The sequence below is a fragment of the Anomalospiza imberbis genome, chromosome 3, assembly GCF_031753505.1.
Source record: "Anomalospiza imberbis isolate Cuckoo-Finch-1a 21T00152 chromosome 3, ASM3175350v1, whole genome shotgun sequence".
NCBI lineage: Eukaryota > Metazoa > Chordata > Aves > Passeriformes > Viduidae > Anomalospiza > Anomalospiza imberbis.
In genome coordinates, this window is record NC_089683.1 from 99,754,036 (window position 1) to 99,770,063 (window position 16,028).

Sequence of the window (16,028 nt, forward strand, 5' to 3'; positions counted from 1 at the left end):
TAAAAATAAAATACAAATTTGTCTCTTTCTCCATTTTAAAAACAGCCCAAATTAAAAATAAATAAATTTTCTCCTTTTGGTGGAAACTTACTTGACACATTTAGGTTAATAAGTCCAATTGATAGATGACTTTTCACTAATGCTCCCATTTCCTAATCACATCCTTGTCTCACATCCACCCTGAGTGAAGACTGATGAGAGCCTCTAATAGCCACTGCAGCCGCCTTGCCCCTGCCCACGCCTGGCTCAGCACCAGGTGCTGCAGTCACTGGGGAGGGGGCTCTGGGCACTCCCTCTGTGGGGCAGCCACGGCTCAAAAAACATCTGAAAGCAGCACCTGCTGAACATTTTCCCCCTACAATCACCCTGTTTTCTCAGAGCAGTGGAGAGAAGTCCACAGCGATGCTTTGCTAAGAACGGTGCGTTTAGAGCAGCATCTCCTGTGAAGTGTGGTCTCCACGGGATGGATGAAGAGCACTCCAGACCCACTGCTGGCCTTGAGCTGGAAACCAGCCCCAAAGCTGGCTAACTGTGAAGGGTGCAGGGGCAGCTTGGAGGAGGAGGAAAGTGTGCAGGTTGTCCTCGGTTTCTCTGCCTCGGTTAAGGAGCACCAGCGGGTGAAACGTGAGTGGTGACGGAGCCTGCGCGGCGGGAGTGCCAGAAAGCAATGACCCAACTTGACCCAAGGCAGTAGCCACTGCCTTGATGGGCAGCTCAAAGAGCGGCCAAGTCTGTGCCTGGTAAATACTCTCCCTTTGTGGCTGCTGTGATGGATGATGTCTGAAGGCAGGGTGGGCTGTTGGTGCCTGGAAACTTCTGCAGGCGCTCCGCTTGCTCCACCGCCCTTCCTGTAGGTGCCTGTTAGGGCAACACAGCTCCTTGCCTGCCCAGCCCGCTGCCCTGGGCACAGTTTCACGAAGGGTTCCCATCTCATCAGGGCCTTGTTATGCAAGGGAAGAAGCCAGTATCACTGGGAAAAATCTGGGTTTTGTGGGAACTGAGCTCTGCTTTGTTAGAGGCCATCCAGCAGTGAGAAAGTGCAGGGAGGTGCCACGATTCTAGGGCAATGCCAGCTTAGAGCAATAATTTGGTTGCTGAAAGATGCAGGCAAAGATGAAAAACTGGACCAGACTGCTGGCTCTGGTCATAGCCTGAGAGACACCAGCATTTCTATGGACAAGACTGGTGGGATCTCCTCTAGCCAACGGGAACTGCACCTCCATGAGCTCTTTTCTCAAGGTCTGTATGCAGAAACACCTTCACGCAGCAGCTTGAGAGTCAGCTGCAGGAGACCCATCCGAATCCTGCAGGTGTCTGGTTCTTGCAGAATTTTTTCTTCTTCCAGTTCTCTTTGCATCAGAGGCAGAGGCTTTTCGTTTCCAGCAACTCATTTTTTAACCCACCTTTTTAAATCTGCTCTAGCATCAGAGTGGGAGTTAAGGGATGCCTACTCCCAGAAGCAATGTTGGTGACTGTACTTCCTAAATATATTTTATTTGATTGCTTTTATTTCACTTCCCCTTCCATGCTTCCTGCTCAGTCCCAAACAGGGAATTGAAACACCTGTCCAAGAGCACACTGAGAAAGGGGAGGTCCCTCTCTCAGAGGCAGGGCTGTCCTTCTGCAGTCATTTGATAGGCAATGCTGTGAGAGGTAAACATTTGTTTAACTTTCCCATTGAAGAGCTTGACAGAATAAAGCAGGGACTTTTCTTCAGCCTTACTGACTAAGAGGCCCACCTAAAAGAAAATTCAGTGTTGGCAAACTCAAATATACACCTAAAATTTAAACCCAAATCTGGATTGTGTTTTTCCTGAATGGTTTCTATCTTTTCACTCAGCTGAACCAAGCTCATCAGCCTCAAAACTCAGTTTCCAACTGATGCCTTGGACCCAGCTCCATTGGGAGAGCAGCTCTCTGTGCAGGAGGAGACACAGTGCTGAGCACAAGCATGGGTGGAGATGCCGAATTCTGAAACATGGCTAAGCTTCAGTTCCTCTCCTGTACAAAAACATTTGGGCCTCTACCCCTTTCCATTTCAATTTTCCTACACCACTTCCCCTTCTCAAATGAGGACATCAAATACTCATGGGAGTCTCATTAAAAGCCTGTATACCTTCTGGTGCTTGGGGTTGTCTTGTTTTGGGTACCCGCAAGGAGGTTTCAAAGGGGCCAGGCCCAATACTAACCAGGCCATCTAATGGATTTGGGGCTGAGATTATGAAAAACCTTAAGCTCCTAAAAAAAAGAAATTAATCATAAAAACCCCCTGAAAACTGAGACAGGTTATGTCACATATGGTGAAGGTCCAGACTATCCAGACTGTTTCCACATGTGAAAACAGATTAGAAAACAAAGATACACCCAACAACTTTCAGCAAGCAAATGCTGATTTTTAAGGCTATTTGGAGTGAAGAACAATATTAAACTCTTACACCTCAGCCCTTTGCAGAAAAAATATTTGCAAAAGTACCTGAATTGTTTATCTCAGTTCAGTTCCCATCTCCTTTTCCCTTGCAGTGAAGGGAAAAGTGACATTTTACCCGTCAGACTGCAGAGACGGTGTGACAACGTGACAAACAGCAGAGCTGCAATGTGCTAAGACAGCTATTGCTGAGGAGCTGCAGATGGACCTTTGCCCTCTTTGGTTTGGACAGCATTTACAACACCTCCTGTTCCACCTCCTAGTGAAACCAGTCTGCTTAAATTTTCCTCCAGCAAGAACCCACAGCAGCATGGCTAACAGGCAGCATAGTGCTAAGGTAAAACCAAGCACACAGAAAAAGCTCACAAAAAAAAGAAGTACAGGCACTCTCAGGGATTCAACTACAAATATCTCTACTGCATTTTTCCTGTATCACCTTTACTCTTAATTCCGAATATCCTTATCTTTGCCATCTAAATGCAAATGCAACGAGGCACATTTTCCTTATTTTAGTCCATCCTTCACAAGTCTTTTCTTTTCTGCCAGAGATGGCTGCAGGCTGGGGAAAGGGGCTGTGGGAGGAAACAGTGGCCCACCTTGCTGCTTCCCACTTCTCCAAGGTCATCCTGCGCACCAGTGGAGCAGCACCATGCTGCTGCTGTCCTGCTGCTCACATTTGAGAGCTGTTACCATGGCACCAGGGGACAAATCACTTCTTGACTGTGCCCTGCAAATCTCTCCCAACAGAGCTGGGGCCTGGACCTGCAACCTTGGCTATTTATAGCCAAGTGCTGTATAATGCAGAAGGTGATGACCATCTGCACATCTCCATTAGTCAGCTGTTTCCAGGTGCTCGGTGAAAGGAACAGATAGCCAGAGACGGGGGGAGGCTGAGATCAAATGCTGAGCAAGGGCAGCTGCTTGCAGCACCTTTTGGTGGAGAACCCTGTCTCAGTTTCACTTGAAATCCATCACAATGGAACTTGATGGAAAGGGACCTTTGTTCCCTGCAAGCTGGAGGGACACAGACCCCTCACCCTCCTTCTCTGAGGTGCCCACACTGCCCAAGACACACAGGCAGGATGATGGCTTCTCCCCTACACTCTCCCATCCCATGAGCTGCTCCCCAAGCCCTCCTGGTGCTTGCAGACCTGGCAGGGGTGGGCCAGGGTGGAAGGTCCTGAGGGCTGATAGATGTCCTCAGACAGGGACTATGAGAGATATTCCCAGCCTCCCCAGTTTTCCCTCCCTACATGTGCCTCAAGCTAGCAGCGCCCCTGGGGCAATTCATGTTGATCCAGCCAGCAATCAGGTGATAGCATAAACCCCTACAGGTGTCCAAAGCTGTAGGGAATACTCCAATGGCACTCCAGCTGCCCATTAGAATGGTGTCACAAGTAGGCCTTTAAGAAGAATCAAAATGCACTGGAGATTTCCAGGTGAGGAGTGCTGTGGGATGAAGGCCAGGCTGCTCTGGAGGGGTCAGACAACTCCTGCCCAGCAGCCCAGCCCCACCTAACACAAGGTACCAGCCTACTGAAGCTTATTAAAAGTATTTCAGAATAGCAGGTTCTTTTTTTCACATAACAGAATTTAAAAGATGTTACAGACTCACAACCATGCAAAGATACACTTGGGTTTTCTTTAGGCTTATTGAGGGCTAAGGGCAAATCTCTCAAATCCTGGATGCTCCTATCCAAACACAGTGGGATACATCGTCAGCCCACCAGGCAACCTGCATCCTAAATTCACTGGTTTAACCCAAGCTAAAGAGCAGATTCTTCAGCAGCAGAGCCAGGGTCTGGGCTGACAAACCCATGAGGCTTGGGGGTGCTCTGATTAGAGGTGCACTGCAATGCATCAGGAAACCACTAACCAAACTCCAGCTGCAGGCTCAGAGCAGAGGGGCCGAGGTCTCAGGCCTGAGGTTGTTGCTCAGGTATTTTTTCCTGCATCATCCTGAAAAAGTGATCACACTGAATTTATATCCCCATGTGGCAAGCAACTATCAGAGAGAAGAAACTGAGGCTGGAGCTACTAAGGCAGCCTTATTCCCTCCAGTGCCTCCCAGCCGAAATACAGCAAGGCGGCACGCAGGCAGCCTAGAGACTGATGTGCTGCTCCTGCTTATCCTGTCCCTGCCCTGCTGAGGATAGCCAGCACAAAAAAGCACAAAAAAGCAAAGCAGCAGCTGATCACGGTGCTTGCAAAATTCAGCATTGCTGTCCAGGTCGTTGTACAGGTCTGGCCCTGGGACAGGTTTGAGAGGAACCCTCACCTGTGAGGAGCTGCACGGCCTCTGGTGCGTAGGGGTGCGATTCCACAGAAACCCAAGGAGCTGGGTCAATTCACACCAGCTGCAGAGCTGGTGACTATGAAGCAGCGCTTCCTCACTCCATGTTTTTCTTATTTTGTATAATGTCAGGGGGCAAATCAAGGCCATGTGAAGCTCTGCACTAAATCACCCACTGTGATTTAGGACATGTGTACAAATGCAGGCGTTTGCAACCACACGAGGGACCAGCTCCCCCTCTGATGGAACAAAAACAACACACCACAAAACCTGAAATGAGCTGTGATAGATCAACCTGCTGCTAAAATGAGCAAGGATTTCTATCCTGGTGCCCAGACCTTCATGCCACCTGCAATATGCTTTGGTTTGGGTTGGTTTTTTCCAGCCTAATGAGTGCTGTGCTTCCTCCCTGTGCTCAGACCAAACAAGAGGTGACGGGGTTAAACTGCTGAGCAGGGTGACAGCCATGCTTGGAGGTGGGAAGAAGGGAGTGGCTCAGTTTGAGCCAGGCAGGAATATCCTGGATGGGGCCAGCAAGAACAATTCACATAAATACCCCATCAGACCTTACAGACAACAGTGGTGGACTTCTGGACGCTGCAGAAGGATCACATAAAGAACAGTGACATCCACAGTAGGTTTCCCATCTGTGGCAGCTTCTCAGCATGTGACACATGCCAGGGTCATGATCCATGCTTTCCCCAGCCCTGATGACCCACACTGACATGTGCAAGAGTAGCACCATGGCCCGAGGGCCTCGGTGTCTCCCTGCATGCAGTATCTCAGCCTGGCATTCAACACGAACATCCTTAGCCATCTTTCCTGTTTTCCTGCTCAGAAAGGGAGCTGGAGAGGGAAAGCCTGATAGCAAAGAAAGACCTAGGAGTCAGATTCAGGAAGCTGAAAAAAATTGGACAACAACCTTCACCCTTGCATACTGGAACTGTTTGTTTATCTTGTTGTTTCCTCTATAAAACAGCTCATCCCAGCTGGGTCATAAGGAAAAGAACAATAGCCATATATTTTTAGGATCTATCTGTGAAGAAGTGATGATCAGTTTTTCCATTTTGTCACCCAGACCGTTTTGTTGCAGCAAAAGACCCTGCAAAGCAGTGCAAACCATGAGTGTGCAGGGAAGGGGCTGTTGTGGCAGCCAGGGGTTCCCCCCTGGCCCCAGCATCTGACAGCCCCAGCCCCGCCTGGTGGCATCACATTTGTGCCACCTCCAAAAAGTGAGACAGCACAGGAACCTCAGAGTGAGTTATAGCCACAGACAGTGCCCATAACCTGCCAAAGGCTTTGGACATAGGGGCATCTAAGACCTGCCTTTGACCAAAAAAAAAAAGTAGGTTTTTTTCATTTTCTCTTCCTTGCTGCAGCATCCTTGACCACACAAGAGAGATGCTCCCACATCAGAGTGCACAGCCCATGAGAGGCAAGTGCTTGCTGCCACAAGCAAGTGCCTGCTCATTAAGACACCGAAGTTAACAATGCAAATCCACAGCCTAAATATAGTGTGTGACAGAAAGTCCCAGTCCAAATTCATCAACACAGCACCTCAGGGGACTGTCAGAGGCAGGAGCAGCCCAGCCACAAAGGTATGGGAGAGGAAACACAGCAGCTTTTGGCCCTGTGGCTCCCCTGGGGCCCAGGGCTTGCATGCACCACCAGGTAACCTCTGTACTACCATGAAGTCTCTGGCAAGGCACAAAGAAAGAAAAGATGCCACAAAAGCCAAACCTCCTTCTCCTCCATCACCTCATCCAGTGGCAGCATCAGGGAAGAAATTAGGGGTGGGTTTAAAAAGCCCTTGGTGAGTCAGGAACACAAGTTCTGCTGCCTGTGAAACATTAAATAGTGCATGGGACTAATTTCTCCCTCAGAAAGATAGGAAAAAGATTGCTAGGTCACAGATTCTGCTCGACCTAATCTGTTCCACTAAGCCTCTTCCAAAGCAGAGATAGCCCACAAAGCTTCTTTTTGGCAGCAGTCTCTTGTCTCATGTTCCTGGATGAGGTAGTGTAGGTGGAGAGGGGTGAAGAGATTTGTCTTTACTTGCATGGAGTATCACAGGAAATTCTGCCTGCTGGTCCTTAATCATAACTCTATCAGCAATCATGCAGGCTCCTCATATGGCTCTCTCCTTAGCTCTAGGGACTCTCCAGCCTGTGGTTTTTCCCAAGTCTGTCTCACACTCTCTGCTACTTCCTGACGAGGCCTTTAATAAAGGTGTTTTATCTTTTCCATGCTTCAGGGCAGGTCTCAGGTGCTCATTTTGCCCCAACCCTCTCCCACTTTTCACAGCATTGATTCATAAGAACATCCCGGATTTCACATGAATCATTCCCTTTTCAGCTCATGTTCCCAACGATAATATTTTTGTGGAGTAGTTTTATTCTGTTAGCTCACAAAAAGCTCCATTAGTCAAGCCTTTCCTGGATTATCCAGTGAGTTTCTCTAAGGAAGTTTTTTCCACAGTGCTGCCTTATAATAAATCCCTTTCCTCTCTAAAATGCAGGGGTGGAAGGATGCAGAGGAAATGAGTCTACCAGCAAATGGATGGACTTGTGCAGCTGTTTCCCAACAATTTACACTCAGTAATTAGTATTTCTGCAGACATGCACGGATAAGAGAGAAAATAAAGCTTATTAAAAAGCCTATAAAAATAAAGCCGATAACATTTCTTTATCTGGGTGCAGTGCAGGGAAGAGCACTTGTATTCACAGTCTTAAATACCTATATATATATACATACAGGTGGTGTCTACCACAGCCCTGCCCAGCCTCCCTGCTGCTCCCTGGCTCACCTGTTCCAGTGTGTGCACTGACAGAATTACACAGGTTATCATCCCCCACAGGTTTCTTTCATAGCCCCCAAGCCAGACATGGGGGAAACCAAGAAGAATCACATCAGCTTGTACCTCCCAAAACAGGGGCATCCCACTGCAGCTGTGCAAAGAACTGGGGAAAAGGGCAGTCACCCTCCACAACTTAAAAGAAACCCCAACCCCCCAAACAAACAAACAAAACCTTATGCAAAATCCAAACCAACACCACCACCCCCCCATGCTCAGAAATATTTACTACTCTTACATTTTCCATTCTGGACCTTGGCCAGGAAGTAAATATCTTGTTCTGGAAAAACTGAGCACATTTCTGCATGCGTAGGGGAAGTATTACACTTTCCCCATTTCCAAAGTGCAAATTGTGAAAGAGTCACTCTTACACATCTTTAAACCGATTAGGAGTTTAATAGAAAATAAAGAAAAAAATAGAAAAAGCAAGAGATACTGCTACCTGTACACTTCAGTGCCTGGTCAAGTTATGGAGAAGATTATTCTGGGAGGGGAAAACAAAAAAACACCTGAAGGACAACACAGTCATCAATCACAGCCAGGATGGCTTCAGGAGGGAAGCCCTTGGCCTGTGCTCTTCAACATCTTCATAAATGACTTGGATGAAGGACTGGAAGGGATACTGAGCAAGTTCACAGATGATACAAAACTGGAGGAGATGCTGGCTCTTTTGAGGCAGGAGAGACCTCAACAAATCAGAGGGCTGGGCAATCACCAACCATATGAAGTTCAATGTGGGAAAAGTGCTGGATTCTGCACCGGGGCTGGGACAACCCTGGATGTATAAACAGACTGGGGAAGGAGATGCTGGAAAGGGACCTGGGGGTCCTGATCAATGACAAGTTGAACATGACCCAGCAGTGCCCTGGCAGCCAGGAAGGCCAACCGTGTCCTGGGGGCATCAGGCACAGCATGGCCAGCTGGGCAAGTGAAGGGATTGTCCTGCTCTGCTCTGTACTAGGGCAGCCTCACCTCGAGTGCTGGGGGCAGTTCTGGGAGCCACAACATAAAAAAGAAAGCCACTAGACTATTAGAGAGTGTCAAAAGGAGGGCAACGAGGATGATGAAGGGCCTTGAGGGGAAGCCATATGGGGAATGGCTGAGGTCACTTGGTGTGTTCCTCAAGAGAAGACTGAGGAGAGACCTCATTGCACTTACAACTTCCTTTTGAGGGGCAGAGGAGAGTCTGGCACTGATCTCTTCTCTGTGATAACCAGGGACAGGACCCAAGGGAATGGCCTGAAGCTGTGCCAGGGCAGATTTAGGCTGGGTATTAGGAAAAGGTTTTTCACCCAGAGGGTGGTTGGGCACTGGAACAAGCTCCCCAAGGCAGTGGTCACAGCACCAAGCCTGACAGAGTTCAAGAAGCATTTGGACAATGCTCTCAGGCACATGGAGTGATTCTTGGGCTGTCCTGTGCTGGGCCAGGAGCTGAACTTGATGATTCTTGTGTGTCCCTTCCAACTTGACTTAATATGTGGCATCAGGTGTGAGCCCTTAATGCCTCTTTAGGTACAACAACTTTTCATGGCCTTTAAAGAGCAGCTCTGGAGAGCGGTGGGCACTGCCACCATGGCTTGCAGGCCACCTCTCTCTGCTGCTGGCTGTGAGGGACAGCTGCCTGTTCAACCAGAGCTCCCAGACACACCACAGACCTACTCTTAGCTCTTAAGGGCAGAGAGGAAAATCCAAGCTCCCAGCACAGCCCTATAGCAAAAGGGGTAAATGAGGTCCTAGCGTGTTAGTGGTGGGGGTACAGAGGGAAAGCAGGGCTTGCTTTTACCCAGCCCATGCTGATGGCACTGGGTGCTGTGGTCTGGGATTTGAAAAGGGCACTTAAAAGGTGGGAATAGCCCAGAGAAAGGAAGGAAGAACCCCAAAGGGCACATGTGATCCTGGGAGGTGGTTTAATTACAGCTCATCTGCTTTCATGGAGACACCAACAGGACTCTAATCCAGCACAGAAATGTGGTAGACTAAACACAAGAAAACCAGTCACTGTGGCTAAAGGGCAGAGCATGGGACTGATGTTCCTCGCTGCCTTTAACGTGTCTGGAAGGAGCACTGAATTTATCTAGGTAGCAGACGCCTGCAGCTTTGGTGTTCAAGCTCCCTGGATCATAGGCAGGCCAGGCTGTGCTCAGGACACCAGACCCAGCAAAGGGTCTCCTGCAGAGCCAAGCCTGCTCCTCTCCAGCAGCACTGAAGGGGAAGGTGCTCAGAGGCTGCTGAACCAGAACATGTAAAATACAGCAGGGCCTTTGGGGAACACGAAGGGCAAAAAGAAAAAGAAACAAACCACCAAACCCTAAAAACTAACTTCCCTCCCTCACATAGGAATTGAGACTGCTGAATACCAGATTTTCAGCATTTCTGTTTCTCACTATGTACTGCCTTGTCATTTGTAGCAATCAATGTCTCTAAGGAGAGACATCTCTGCCATGTGCAGGTAGCAGAGAGCCTGTGCCCACCTACAGAAGGCCTTCTGCCGGGCACCACTTCACCTTTGTGAAGCCTCTGCAGCCCCAGGTCAAACAGAACACATTTCCCAAACCCCTGCAGAAATGAGGGGCTCTCAGCAGTTTGCACAACACACAGCAGCTTCCTCCAGACCCACGCCTCTTCCAGTCGAGCCACACCCTCTCCTAGCTGGGCAATCCCCCTGCAGATCCCTGGGATGAGTAAGGATTTTGCCAGAGGATGAAGCAAAGCCCACTGTGTCCTCCCACTGAGGAGAGCCCACGTAAAGGTTTCCCATAAAACATCCTCTCCTGCTGAGCTAGCCCAGCTCCTTCTATGGGAACTCTTGTCTTAGGAAGCCTCCCTCCATGTTTTCAGTTGAGACTTGCTGGTGCCTCTTTTATACCCTTTTTTTTTTCCCCTCACCCTTTCCAAATACTTGGTTTTATGAGCTTCTTGTTGAGATCATAAAATACTGGGTTGGAGGACTATAAATTCATAAGGATGTACTCTTTGAAGGGAGCTGGTCTTTCCTTACTATTAAAATAATGATAATAATTAAAATTTAAAAATCCCCATCCCTCCCTGTCTTGCAAACACACTCCTGTTTTGCAGCACATCAAAATAAGGATCTGGGCCCTTACAGATCATATTGCCTCTTAGATTTAACCAGAGCAGGGTTTTGCAGCCTGGGAACTAAAGACAGAGGTGAGCAGCAGCCAGCCCTGATGTCAGAATTTGGGCCCAAGGAAAGCAATTTTTTTTGGATTTTTGCAGAGATAATAGTTACCTGTTCATGCTGGGTCTGGCTTCTTTCACAGTCATGGTAGGAAGCATAGGGCAGTCAGCCAGAGCTGAGGATGCCTTCCTTCACCTTTTCATCAGAAAGCCTAAAACACTTCATGGAGAGACCACCACCAGGCTGCTAGAAGATGTTGAAAAGCCCAGCTCTTTTCTCTCTTCACACATGGTGATAACATCATGTGTCCCCCCAAGAGACACACCTGTGATTTAACCCAGTGCAACAACTACCCCACATCCATTGCAGGACAGCCTGGGCTGCCCTGCACCTTTCAGGAGCACCACTGGTTTTGCAGGTGGGGAAACTGAGGCTGGGAGACCTGTCCTGTTCCCCTCACTGCCCTGCTCCAGGCTCAGTCTGCCACTTACTCCCTGGTGGGCTGGTGCCAATTGAATCATATCCTGCCCGTGGCAAAGGAAGAGCTCAGGGGGCACAACTGACTCTCTAAATGAGGAACACTCTGCTGGGATTTGGGGCACTATTAGCTAAATCTTGCAGCCTTCATTCAATCAAGCCTTCAGCTGAGAGGCATTCCCACCGTGCAGCCTTAATTGGCTTATTTAAGATCAGCTAGGCCAGCTGCCCAGGCCAGCTGAGTCAGCGAGGGAGCACAGGGGGCTTTCCCCCATCTCTGTTAAGGGAGAGAGTCCCATCCACTCCTGGGGCTCTTCAAACCTTGACTTGGCTCCAAATTAACCCCAAATTCCACCGACAGCAGGGGAGTTGTGGCTGCTCCCATGAGCTGCCTGGTGGCTGCTGCAGGCTTTGGCTCACACAGGACAGCAGGGCACGGGGTACCTGACTGCCAGCCCCCTGCCCTTGGACATCTTCCTAGCCTCTCCCTGCCCAAATCCCAAAGAAGGGATTTGCAAGAAGCAGGACTGAGGGCAACATTTCTGCAAGGCAGATCCCCTGGTCCCCCATTATCGCTGCTTCTTTTAAAAGCAACAATTGTGCACAGGGAGGAGGAGGAGGAGGAGGAGGTCACATGAAGGATGCCTGAAATTCTTTCCAAACCACAGCCATTTCTGACCCATCAGAAATTTTCCCGCTTACTCTGGCCTGTGAACTCTGGAAAATGCAATTAAAAGAGAAAAAGCAGAGGCCTGAAACCTCTGATTCAGGCAGGCTCTCTGACATTCATTAATGAGGCCAGCCTTACACGGTGCTGATTCAATAGGAGCGACTGTCTGCTTCCAGCCCCGGTTCATCAAAAGTTCATCACTTCTCCCTTCCAACAGAAACCCGCCTGAAATTTGTCCTGCCTTCACAGAAGTCAAGGGAGCACCTCTTTTAATCATTTCATGTGACTGAAATTGGCATTTTCTGGGTCGACAGTGGAGATGGATGAGCAGCCCTTTATATATATGTACTTCTACATATCCATATCCACTGTAACTTCCCCCATATAGCATCTTCTTTCTATATCTGGATGCACCACCCAAAGCCTGGCAAGGTGACAGCAGGCAACTGTGGCTCCCACCCCAGCAGGAGCCAGCTTTTCAGGGAGGCCACAGGACAACCTGCCAGTGTCACCAGAGCTGAGCCAGCAACTTCTGGGCATGTTGTCCGCCTGCCCTCCGCCCACATGCCAGCAAACAGATCCTGACACCACCTCTCTGATTTGTTATTTGATATTTGGTTCCTACCCCAGACTCACACAGCTGCAGACACATGGCCACCTCTGAAATGCTTGGTTTTAACTGTGGAGCTCATTTCCAGCAGTAGCAGTGGAGGAAAGCAGTGGCAAATGGAGATGGAGAGGGATTAATGGCTCCAGCATGTTTGGAGGTAGACCTGGGCTGATGATGGGTCTGGGCAAGAGGAGGTAGAGGAGGATAAATGGCTTTGGCTTGTTTGGAGGTAATCCCAAATTAATAGTTAAAATTTTATAAAATTAAACTAAGACCTTGTGCTCAAACAGAGGGGCTAACTCTTGGGAATAGGTGGGTTTTATTGAGAGCAGTCCACCCATTTCAGGTGGACTGAACCAGCTTCTTTCCCCAGTAAATCTGCCCCTACCTGCTGGCTACCCATGACATCCTAGGCCTCTCCACGGCAAGAGAGGCTCCCACTGCTGCTGCAGGTCACGCTGTACAAAGCTCACCACTTGATCCCTGAGGTAACATTACCCCCCCCTGTTTAATACCATTAAGCAAAACTACCTGTGTGGGGCCACCTGTGTAACCAGAGAACTTCCATGGCCACGTGCCAGGGTGTCCCCTTCCAGCCTGGACCCACCACCAGGGCGGGAGGGGACGGTCTCAGGAATGATCCGGGGCAGTGGGTTGCTCCAGCTGCCGGTGAAGTGAGAGAAGTCCCACCTGCTCCGGGTCTGCAAAGGCCATCGACGATGCAGGGGGTTGTGCACCTCTCCCCAAATCCATGGAATGACCCCCTGACCTGCCTGGCACGGTGAGGATGGGAGGGATGACTTTTCCAGCAGGCAGTCAGACTTGATTTTTGTGGGCAGAGTCCACATGGAAGAGCCAGGTGATTTCTGCTGACGTGCCAGCGCTCAGGAGAGCGCCTGGCCATGCCACCGAGCTCCTCTGCAGTGGGAGTAGCCTCTCACCACAGGCTTGGCAGCTCCTCCCAGAGCAGCCTGAAATGGATCCCTTCAGATGAGAGGCATTTCACTGCTTTCAGTTGGGAATAATAGAGATGAGAAAGCAGAGTATGGTTGTGATGAGGGCCCATGCCTCAGACCTGGTACTTGGCTTCCACAACACAGAAATGCCAAAGCCTGACAACTATAATCAACAGCAATATTGCTTCCTTCAAGATTTGGTCCAGTACAAAGTTAAAGTCTTGTGGGAAGAATTTATTTTTAATTCTCCCACCATACCAAAATTATAGAGCTTTTAAAAACCACCCACCCTCCTCCAAAAAAGTTTAACATTTCCGTAGTTCTGTCTATTTCAAAGCACAGAATTAAAACTGTTATGGATTTGAAAAATGGAAACTCACTCAACTCAGAGCCCACCGGCTGGTTTCTACCCCAAGTTCTCAGATAAGTTTTTAAAAGGGGATTAAGTATCAACCTCTGTTTTGCAGATGGAGAAACAAATAAAATTTTGGATAAGCATCTAAAAGCGAGTCAATCCAAGTTGGTAGCAACATTGGAAAAGCCATTCATGTGTCCTGGCTTCTCCACAGGTTTGCTACCCAGTGACTAAACAAGCAAAATAGATCTCAAACCAATCATGAGATTTCATGAGAGAATGCAATAAACACAGGTGAGATGCCAATTAAAAAGATACTGAGTTGTACCCACCACAATGTGTATTTAAAGCAATTAATTCCTTCTGTGGAGAGAAAAAAAATGGTTTTGAAATCTGTGGCTTTGTAGGCAGATTCCTCCCCATGAGTAAAGGTGGGATGAAGGGCTTTTGCTCTGCCTGGTAAGATGGTCTGAGGAGTAGATGTCAATAGTGCTACCCAGGATTGTGTGGAGGAGGCTGAGTGGCTAAAACACTGTGTCAAGAGTAGGGGTGAAGCTGGGGGAACTTTTATTCTTAATTTGTCTGGAAAAATGTTATATGGAAAAGTGTTGTGTTCATATTCCAGTTGCAGCTTTTTAGCTACAAGAAATCATTTTGACTCCCAGCCAAACAGAGAGCACATCACCTCTGGGGAAGGGGAATTATAAAAATAGAGGGGGAAAGCTCATGGTGGTTGTTTGGGATAGACATCCATCTGTAATCAGGGTTTTCAAACTCAGCTTGTGTCTTCCTCACCTCACAGCATTTCTCTGTGTAAGCTCAGGTGTCTTTAAAAAAGGTCCCCTGTATTGCAAGGAATGCTAGTATGAATTTAAAAGTGATTTCTCACAAGCCACTGGAGGGCTGTTGGGGCAGGACTGCCTGGAAGGAAAGCTAAAGGCTCCCAGCTATCATCTCCAGGAGTTCAGGTTTTGGTTATTCAGGTCTCTTACATGGAAGGTGACTTTCCAGAAATATTTCACTCTTTAAATGTTTGGCATTGACTGACTGTCCCATAATTCAGGGCAGGTGTAGTATACCATGGCTTCACAGGAAACATCACTCAACAAACACATCCCACAAGTTTGTAGTTGGCAAGCTGGTTTTTTTGTAAAAAACAAAGAGCGAGCCCAAACAATTCTACAGCAAATAGTTCTATTTTTTTTTTTACACCAGCTTGGCTTTTTTTTCTTTAAACACATTTCTGCCTACAGCCATAATTGGATTTACTGGGCCTAGCAGCTCAGTGCCAATCATGTTTCCATGGAGAAAACAGTAGGTCCAGCTCATTCTCCCATGTACTCTTATCTCCAGCTCCCTTGGAGGCACTGCCTTTGTCACTGCTCAAGAAGCACCCTTGCACTCAGGACAGGAGTCCCAGGGAAACAATAATGAACACAGAAAAATAATCAGGAACATGGAGACACGGTGTACTCACAGCATCCCAACAGCCTCGGATGTGGGTTTGAGGCGTCTCCTTTGCCTGCCCTGCCAGGAGCAGACAGACAGAGCTCCAGGAAGCAGGGCATCCTACAGAGTCCAGGCCTCCCTAGCTCTGCTTGAAGCTCTCTTCAGCACTAGAAGGTACACTCTGCCACAGGAAATGCAGCCAGGGGTCCAAGGGCTTACACGAGCTGATGTCAGGGAATTTACACTCCTCTCTCCTCAGTCTGGGCACTCTGTCTCTCCCTGCTGTAGGGACTAGTGGAAAATGCTCATTGCAACCTCCACACAAGTAACATATCACTTCAGGCCCTTCTTGGTGTTCACTTTCATGTGCAGCATCATATGGGCGAAGTTGCCCTTCATCTTGGAGGTGGAGCTGCCAGAAGCCATGGCCAGGCCCACTCCCATCTTTCACACCTCATTGCTGATGAAACTGGGCTTTGGCAATCCCGGTGGGACCAGCTGGCATCCTCATCCTGGTCTGATCTGCACTGCCTCAGGAAGCTGCCCTGTGCCACCCCATGCTCCTGAGTGGTACTCACAGATGGAGTGGGGCTGGCAAAAGCAAGGCAGCCTTCTTAGGGCTAAGGGTGGCTCCCAGCTGTGCAGTGGCTGTTGCCAGTGGCCTCCCCCACCTCCCAGCTTCCTCAGGTTACCCTGGCAAAATTTCTTCAGGTGCACCAATCTATAATCCATGGCTAGCCTAAGTATCTATTGAGATACCTAGGTTACCCACTACTGCCCATGTTAGGCAGACCCTAAAA

The 16,028-nt window shown here is 48.7% G+C and overlaps 1 long non-coding RNA gene across 1 annotated transcript; it reads right to left on the reverse strand.

Annotated features, from left to right (window-relative positions):
* Window positions 1–380: 380 nt before the first annotated feature.
* On the reverse strand, window positions 381–11,366 carry LOC137471587 (uncharacterized). Its single transcript, XR_010997702.1, has 2 exons — window positions 10,823–11,366; window positions 381–1,739 (listed from the first exon to the last, which is right to left on the reverse strand). It is a non-coding gene; the product is annotated as an uncharacterized lncRNA (long non-coding RNA).
* Window positions 11,367–16,028: the final 4,662 nt, after the last annotated feature.